This window comes from Suncus etruscus, chromosome 15, assembly GCF_024139225.1.
Source record: "Suncus etruscus isolate mSunEtr1 chromosome 15, mSunEtr1.pri.cur, whole genome shotgun sequence".
Taxonomy (NCBI): domain Eukaryota; kingdom Metazoa; phylum Chordata; class Mammalia; order Eulipotyphla; family Soricidae; genus Suncus; species Suncus etruscus.
In genome coordinates this window covers 39,796,585-39,805,084 of record NC_064862.1, presented here as the reverse complement: position 1 = coordinate 39,805,084, position 8,500 = coordinate 39,796,585, and the positions used below count along the sequence as shown (strand labels likewise).

General features: G+C 37.5%; 1 pseudogene; it reads left to right on the top strand.

Annotated features, from left to right (window-relative positions):
* Positions 1-574: 574 nt before the first annotated feature.
* Positions 575-4,884, top strand: LOC126030762 (5'-AMP-activated protein kinase catalytic subunit alpha-1-like; annotated as a pseudogene).
* The last annotated feature ends 3,616 nt before the right edge of the window (positions 4,885-8,500 follow it).

The following is an 8,500-nucleotide window of genomic DNA, read 5'->3' as shown; positions in this document are numbered from 1 at the left end:
AAGAAAGAAAAAGAAAAGAAAGAAAGAAAGAAATAAAAGAAAGAAGAAGAAAGAAAAGAAAGAAAAAGAAAGAAGGAAGAAGGAGAGAGAGAAAGAAAGAAGAAAGAAAGAAGAAGAAAGAGAAAGAAAGAAAAAGAAGAAGAAAGAAAGAAAAAGAAAAGAAGAAAGAAGAGAAAGAAGAAAGAAAGAAAGAAAGAAAGAAAGAAAGAAAGAAAGAAAGAAAGAAAGAAAGAAGAAAGAAAGAAAGAAAGAAGAAGAAAAAAGAAAGAAAGAAAGAAAGAAAGAAGAAAGAAGAAGAAAGAAGAAAGAAAGAAAGAAAGAGAAAGAAAGAAAGAAAGAAAGAAAGAAAGAAAGAAAGAAAGAGAAAAGAAAGAAAGAAAAGAAAGAAAAAGAAAAGAAAGAAAGAAGAAGAAAGGAAGATGATAGGGGCCAACCTCTCACCCACCAACCACCCTTGCCACTTCCTCCCCCTCCACCTCACCATTGTCAGACTCAGTCCTGGAGAAAGATGGCGGTGGCAGAGACGCAGGATAGTGATGGACAGTTATGGTCAGCCACTATATCCTATGGGGAGACGCTTGGGGCCGGCAGGTTTGGCAAAGTGAAGGTTGGATTACATGAGCTGACTGGGCACAAAGTCGCTGTGAAGATTCTTTTTTTTTTTTTAATTTATTTAAACACCTTAGTTACATACATGATTGTGTTTGGGTTTCAGTCATGTAAAGAACATCACCCATCACCAGTGCAACATTCCCATCACCAATGTCCCAAGTCTCCCTCCTCCCCACCTGACCCCCGCCTGTACTCTAGACAGGCTCTCCATTAATCGAAAGAAGATGCACAACCTCTTGGTAGGAAAGTAGTAGGAAAGGTCTGTAGAGAAATTTAGAACCTCAGACATCCTTATAGAATTAATTTGTACCAAGTCATCAGGACACCATCTGATTTTTTCATGGTGATGGAGTATGACTCAGGAAAAGAGCTAACTCACTATATCTGTAAAAATGGAAGGCTAGATGAGGAAGAAAGACGATTCCTGTTCTAACAAATCTTTTCTGGTGTGGATTATTGTCGCAGGCATATGATGGTTCATAGAGATTTGGAATCTGAAAATGTTCTGCTTGATGCACACATCAATGCAAAGATAGCTGATTTAGGTTTTTCAAACATGATGTCAGATGGTGAATTTTTAAGAACCAGTTATGGCACACCCCACTATGTTGCACCAGAAATAATTTCAGGAAGATTATTCGTAGGTCCAGAGGTGGGTATATGGAGCAGTGGGGTCATTCTTTATGTTTTATTATGTCGAACGGCTCCCTTTGCTGATACTCAGATGCCAACTCTTTTTAAGAAGATTATGTGATGGGATCTTTTATACCCCACAGTATTTAAAACCCTCTGTCATTAGACTTTTGCAACATATGCTGCAGGTGGATCCCATGAAGAGGGTCACAATAAAATATATCAGGGAACATAAATGGTTTAAACAGGATCTTCCAAAATATTGATGATGAAGCAATAAAAGAAATTTGTATAAAAAATGTGAATGATCAGCAAAGGAGGTTCATAGTTGCCTTTACAACAGCAATCATCAAGACTCTTTGGGCGTTGCTTACCACTTCATCCTAGATTACAAGAGACTAATAAAGAACAAGACCGAAGATTTTTACTTGGCTTCAAGTCCACCTGATTCTTTTCTTGATGATCACCATTTGACTCGACCCACCCCAGGATAGTACTATGCCTGGTTGCTGAAACACCAAGGTCTCACCATGCCTTTGATGAATCAAATTCACAGGAATCCAAACACCACGGAGTAAGGAAAGCTAAATGGCATTTGGGAATTAAAAGTAAGAGTCAACCAAATGATATCATAGCAGAAGTTTGTACAGCAAAACAACTAGATCAGGGATCTCAAACTCAATTTACCTGGGGGCCGTAGGAGGCAAAGTCGGGGTGAGGCAGGGCCGCATAAGGGATTTCACAAAAAAAAAGTCCTCAAACATCATTATTAACAGTTTTAATTATTTCTTCTGAACATGAATAGAACATTGAGTGAAGATCATGAACAGTTCTTCTGAACATGGCATCTTTTGCCTATTCCTTGCTGCCAGAGACTTGACAGTGCTTCTTCTCACAAATCTGAACCACATTTGGCTTTAGAGAGGAAGCAGTTGAGACCCTCAGTATGGCTTGAAGATGATCATCATTAAGTCTAGACCTGTACTTTGACTTACTGAAGTTCAATGTGGAGAATAACTTTTCACACAAATATGTGCTCCCAAAAAGGTACATCGTGCACTTGAACATTCAGGAAAGCTCAGGGAAGCTGGGGGGCAATTCTCTCAAAAATTGCCCATGCATGTCTGCTTTTCCACTAATCTCCCTGAACTTGGCTTTGAGATCAGAATTGCATTGCAGGTCAATGATCTTCATTTGAAGCACAGGAGGGGCATCTTGCATATCAAAGGAAAAGGGGTCCACAAAAATTTGGAAAGTAGCTATGTGCTTTTTGAAGTCTGCAAATCTGTGATCAAATTCCTTCTCTAGCTTAAAAGTAGCATCAACATATTTCTCACCACTGAATCGTATGCCTGCATCTATAAGTTCCTTGCATGCTGGGAAATGGCAAAGGTTTGTCTGAGAGAGCTGGGATTTCCATAACACAAGTTTTATGGAGAATGCTCTCATGTTTTCATAGGCAGCACTGATAAGCTGCCCTGCCTTGTAACATCTTATTTAGTACATTCAGTTTATGAGCAATGTCAACAAGAAAAGCTAAGTCCACGAACCATTTGTGATCACTGAAGTCAGAAACAGCATTCCCATCCTTCTCCATAGAGGCTTTCACTTCTTCTCTCAACTCAAAAAATTTTTTCAGGACATTTCCCCTGCTGAGCCAACGTACCTTGGTGAAATAGGGCACACCTCTATATTCTGACTCTATTTCCTCTAAAAAAGCATGGAATCTCCTGTGCTTTAAGCCCCTGGATCTGATTTGGTTGATGCATTTCACAACAACAGACATCACATTGTCACATGGCAGGCATTTACTGCAAAGGGCCTGCTGATGGATAATGCAGTGAAGAGCAATGGCCTTCTTTACACCCTCCTCTTCAATTTTTTTTTTTTTGAACAAGTGCCACCAGTCCATTTTTCCTCCCTGTCATCAATGGCGCTCCATCGGTTATTATTCCAGCAAACCTCTTCCACGGCAAACCTGCATTCTCAATGGCATCACACAGATGCCGAAATATCTCATTGGAATCATTGTGAGCAGCTCCTCTGTCAATTCAAAATTGCAATAAACACCACGAACATAAATTGTGACCTGCGCAGTGTCTGTTATATCTGTGCCCTCATCAAGAGCAACTGAGTATGCATCAAAACATTTGGCTTTCTCACACAGTTGATGATAAATGTCACTTGACATGTCAGAAATGTGCTCTGCCACAGTGTTGGCAGAAAGGCTGATTTTGCTAAACTGACCTTTCTTTTACAGATAGATAATACTTGCAGCCTGTAACATGCATTTTTTAAATAAACTCTCCTTCTGTGAATGGTTTCCCTGCCTTAGCAATCATCTCACTAACCATGTAACTAGCTTCGACTGATGCAACGTTCTTTTTGGTTGCTTTCTTGAGGAAATCTTGTTGCCTCATTAGACTTGCTTTAAGATTGGCAACTTGGTTGGCTCTCTCATTTCCTTGATATTTTGCACATTCCTCAGCATGTTTAGTTGAATCATGGTGTTTCAAGCTGTATTCCTTGTGCACTGCAACTTTCTGTGAGCAAATAAGACATGTGGGGATTCCCCTGTGCTCAACAAAGAAATACTGCATCTCCCACTTTTCCTGAAATTGTCTGCTCGTCATCAATCTTTCTCTTCACTGCAGGCTTTGATGAAGTCATGATGAAGGTATGACAAAATCTAATTCTGTAATAAACTTCTCTCGGATAATGCAAGGGACAGTGGGCAGGAGCAGCAGAAATGACGTCTGCGCCAGGCGTAAAGTATTCACGATTATTCACTTACGGAATATTCGCAATAAAAATTGCATTAGTGGGCCTGGAGAGATAGCACAGCGGTGTTTGCCTTGCAAACAGCCGATCCAGGACCAAAGGTGGTTGGTTCGAATCCCGGTGTCCCATATGGTCCCCCGTGCCTGCCAGGAGCTATTTCTGAGCAGACAGCCAGAAGTAACCCCTGAGCACTGCCGGGTGTGGCCCAAAAACCAAAAAAAAAAAAAAAATTGCATTAGTAAGAAAAAAATCGCATTAAACATTTGCATACCCTGAACTAAACTGCTGGAGTATGCAAATGTTTAATGCGATTTTTTTCTTACTAATGTGATTTTTATTGCGATTATTCGGTAAGTGAATAATCGCAAATACTGCGATTTTTGAAGGCCGGCCGGGCTCCACAAAATGTTGCACGGAGGGCCACAAATGGCCTGTGGGCCGGGAGGGAGGGCCACAAATGGCCTGTGGGCCGGGAGTTTGAGGCCCCTGAACTAGATTATGAATGGAAGTTTGTAAACCAATATTGATTGTGGGTTTGAAGGAAGAATCCTGTGACAAGCACCTATTCCAAGATGAGTCTACATTTATACCAAGTGGATAGTGAAAAATACTTGCTGGATTTTCAAAGTATTGATGATGAAATTACTGAAGCCAAGTCAGGGACTGCTACTCCACAGAGATCGGAATCCGTCAGCAACTATTCAGATGCTGAGACTCCAGGGACATCCTCAGAAGCTTCTCTTACCTCATTTATGACATCACTGGACTTTACTTTTGACTTAACTCCAAGACCAGGAAGTCACACAATGGAGTTTTTTTGAAATATGTGCAAATCTAATTGAAATTCTATTAAAGTAAATCTACAATGTTGCTTATATCTTTTATAGCTTTAAGCATGCATAATAAATTGTAGCCAAATGCTTCCATTTATAATGAAGTTATATGCAATTGCAACTAAGGATTGGCCTTTTTGAATGCAATTTGCACAGGAATTGGAACATTATCAATAGTTAAAAGTCTAATGTGCAAAAATAAAATGATTTTGTTTATTATTTAGTAGCTATCTAGCATAATATACAAAATGAATTATAGGTCTCTCAGGCTCACTTGATTTTTGGCTATTTTATATTTAGTGCTGTTATAGAATATTAACTTATACCTTATATTTAGACTTATTTATATTTTATATTTATATTTAGACTTTATTGAATATTAATTTGCCATAAAGGCCTTCATATATTATATGTTAATGCGTTATATATTTGCTTCATAACGCTTTCAATAAATATTTGCTTAGAATATCCAGAGACCTTCATAGGTGTTATTTTCTGGGCTTCTTAAATAACAAGTATTTTCCAACAGTGGTAATATCTGGGTTACTCATTCCCCACCTTCATACTCTTTAGTATGATATAAGTCACACTACAGATAATAGGCACAATTACATATTTTCCTCTAGCTTGGTAAGTTAAAAAACATACTCCTATACTTTAGGCACTAAGTTTAAAGTTACCATTTGTCCCACCATATTTTGTACATAAGTTGCTCTTTTTGTCATAGGGGCAGAGTTGGATATACTGTAAATAAGTCATGCTGTATTTGCCAATATCAAAAGAATGTTAAAAAAAGAAATTCGCACAAAAGTCACTGTATAGAGACCCCATCACATTTAACTAAAATTGAGCTTTCATTTTAGTACAGATAAAGAGGAAAGCAAACTAATTGTGAAAGGGGTTTATCTCAAATTAAAACAAGGTGGTATATTAGGAGATAATTATTAGTTGTCTCATTGCACAAACATTTAGTAATTAGTTATTTCTTAGTCTCATAAGAAATTAGCAATTATTACTAATTAACATTAGTCAGTAATTAATAATTGCTGAATTGCTCTCTACATGGATGACATTCAACCTGGAATTAGGAGAAAGTCAAAAAAGAATTTTGGAGATAAAGTATAGCATAAAGATCGCTGAAGGAATACACTTGTTATACCATATATGAGGGGGAGAAAATCTTCCAGTGTCTCTGGAAGATGGAAGTGAGAGATAAAATAGACAAAGTTGAAACCAAAAGGGAGAAAAATCAACTATCTCATATAGGCATCTATTAGTAGATAGATGCTAAAATTTCTGTAAATTAAATGAGATGAGTGGTAAATAATATGTTACAGTGGAGCTGGAAGGTAACAGAGAAACAAGTTGTAAATACTACCAAAATGAGGGATAGATAACAAAATGGATAGGCTACACAAGGCAGGTACCTTCCTCTTTGGTCCCCCTTCAGCTGTATCAGAGCTGTCTAATGACACAGTTTATACTTAGGAGGCCTGATAACATAGGAAAACAGGAGGTACAAAACTGTACAATGATTGGCCTTGAGAGTCAGATTATAGACTGCAGAGTACTGGACTTCAGAAGAGGAGAATATAAAAGGACATAAGGCCTATAGAGTGTCATGGGACAGAATGAGTGAGGTCATGTACTGAACAGGTCAGCTTGGGAACAGGACAAGTGATGTCTTTCACTGGTCATATCAGCAAGGGGAAAGGATGAATGATTTTGTAGATGAAAGAGAGGATTGGCCATTGGGTAGGGAACTAGAATTCCCTATTAAAGCTATAAAATACAGAAACTCTGGTATCATACTTACCATGAGTTTTATCTGTTAATTTTCCATGGAAAATTCAAGGACTTATTCAGGACAATAGACTAGTGATTACAAAGTGATAAGATTTCTACAATTCTTTTTAATGGCTTAATGAAAATAAAGAAGAAATAATTGGACTCAGATTATATTTTTAAACTACATATAAGAGAAATTAGCATAACCTGTCAATAGATTCAATACAGGAGTGAAGGAATTAGATGAATTGAGATAAGTTCATTTGACCAATTTTCTGGACAATTATATCAATTGTGGTATGGAGAATATGGGAGAAAGAAAAGTTAATAAAAAGTTAATAAAACACTGTTAAGCTTCCTTCTTTAGTTATGGTAAACGGGTGGTGTATGAAAGATACCTAACATTTTTAGAAACTGACATATGAGATTGTAATTGACACAGAAAGCTGTCTTGGTTGAATATTCTTATAGATTCATATATATGGGAAACATCTGCTTATTTAATTTATTTAATATTTATATAAAATCAATAAAAGGAGTGTAGTTAAAAAAAAGTCTTGATAAGCTTTTGTAGGAGATCCTGCATTTAGAGGACGATGTTCATAAAATAAAATAATTGGGATAATCAATGAGCTTTCAACAAGAAGATCTTTGGTAATATTTGGGACATAATAGAGATATATCTTCTGCTGAATAGAAGATAGAGAGTAAAAATGAAGAAACAAAGAAAATTTGCCTTTATTTTGGTTTGGCTTTATTATTTTTTATGATATACAATAAGTTATTCCTCTGCAGACTTTTAACTTTATTGCTCCCTTCCACAAAGATCTTTTTTTCTCTCCTAATTTAGAATCCAGGTTAAATATCATCTAAGCAAAGAATAATTTAGCAATTATTAATTGCTGACTAATTGTAATTAGAAAATTAAACTAGTTTAATCATTTTTTCAATGTTACATATTATTAGAGAAACAAAAGTAGTAAAATCAAAATAGATCAAGGAAAAATTTTTTGTTTGTTTTGGGCCACACCGCCAGTGCCCAGGGATTATTCCTGGCTCTACACTCAGAAATTGCTCCTGGCTGGCCTGGGGGACCATATGGGATGCTGGGTTTTGAGCCACCTTCTGTTCTGGGTCAGCTGCGTGCAAAGCAAATGCCCTCCCGCTGTGCTTTCTCTTGAGCTTTGTTTAGGAGTGAAATGAGACTCAAAAGTAGATATTAAAGAATAGGCATGTTTTTAATGCAACAGTGATTGAGACTTGAGACTTGATAGTGGATATTAAAAGAGAAAAGGTTTGGGGCCGGAACAGCAGTAGGGTGTTTGCCTTGCATGCGACTGACCTAGGACTGACAGCGGTTCTATCCCCAGCATCCCATTGCTATTTCTGAGCCAGGAGTAACCCCTGAGCATCACCGGGTTTGGCCCAAAAACCAAAAACCAAAAAAAAAAAAAAAAAAAAAAAGAAAAGATATGCTTTTATACATTGGTGAATACAAATGTGAAAATATTTAGGTTTAGTTGTTTTGCTGGAGAGTATAAAATTCTATTTTAGATTTAGGTTCAGAAATTTGAAATGTCTAGCATTGCTCATAATTTATTTGTGAAACACTAAATGCACAGTTCTGCCCTGGAATAAAAGTAAAATATTCAAACTCAATCTACTCTGAAGAAAAAGAGTGTATTAGAAAACACTTTAAGGGGTCGGCGAGGTGGCACTAGAGGTAAGGTGTCTGCCTTTCGAGCGCTAACCAAGGAAAGATCGCGACCACGGTTTGATCCCCCGGTGTCCCATATGGTCCCCCCAAGCCAGGGGCAATTTCTGAGCGCTTAGCCAGGAGTAACGCCTGAGCA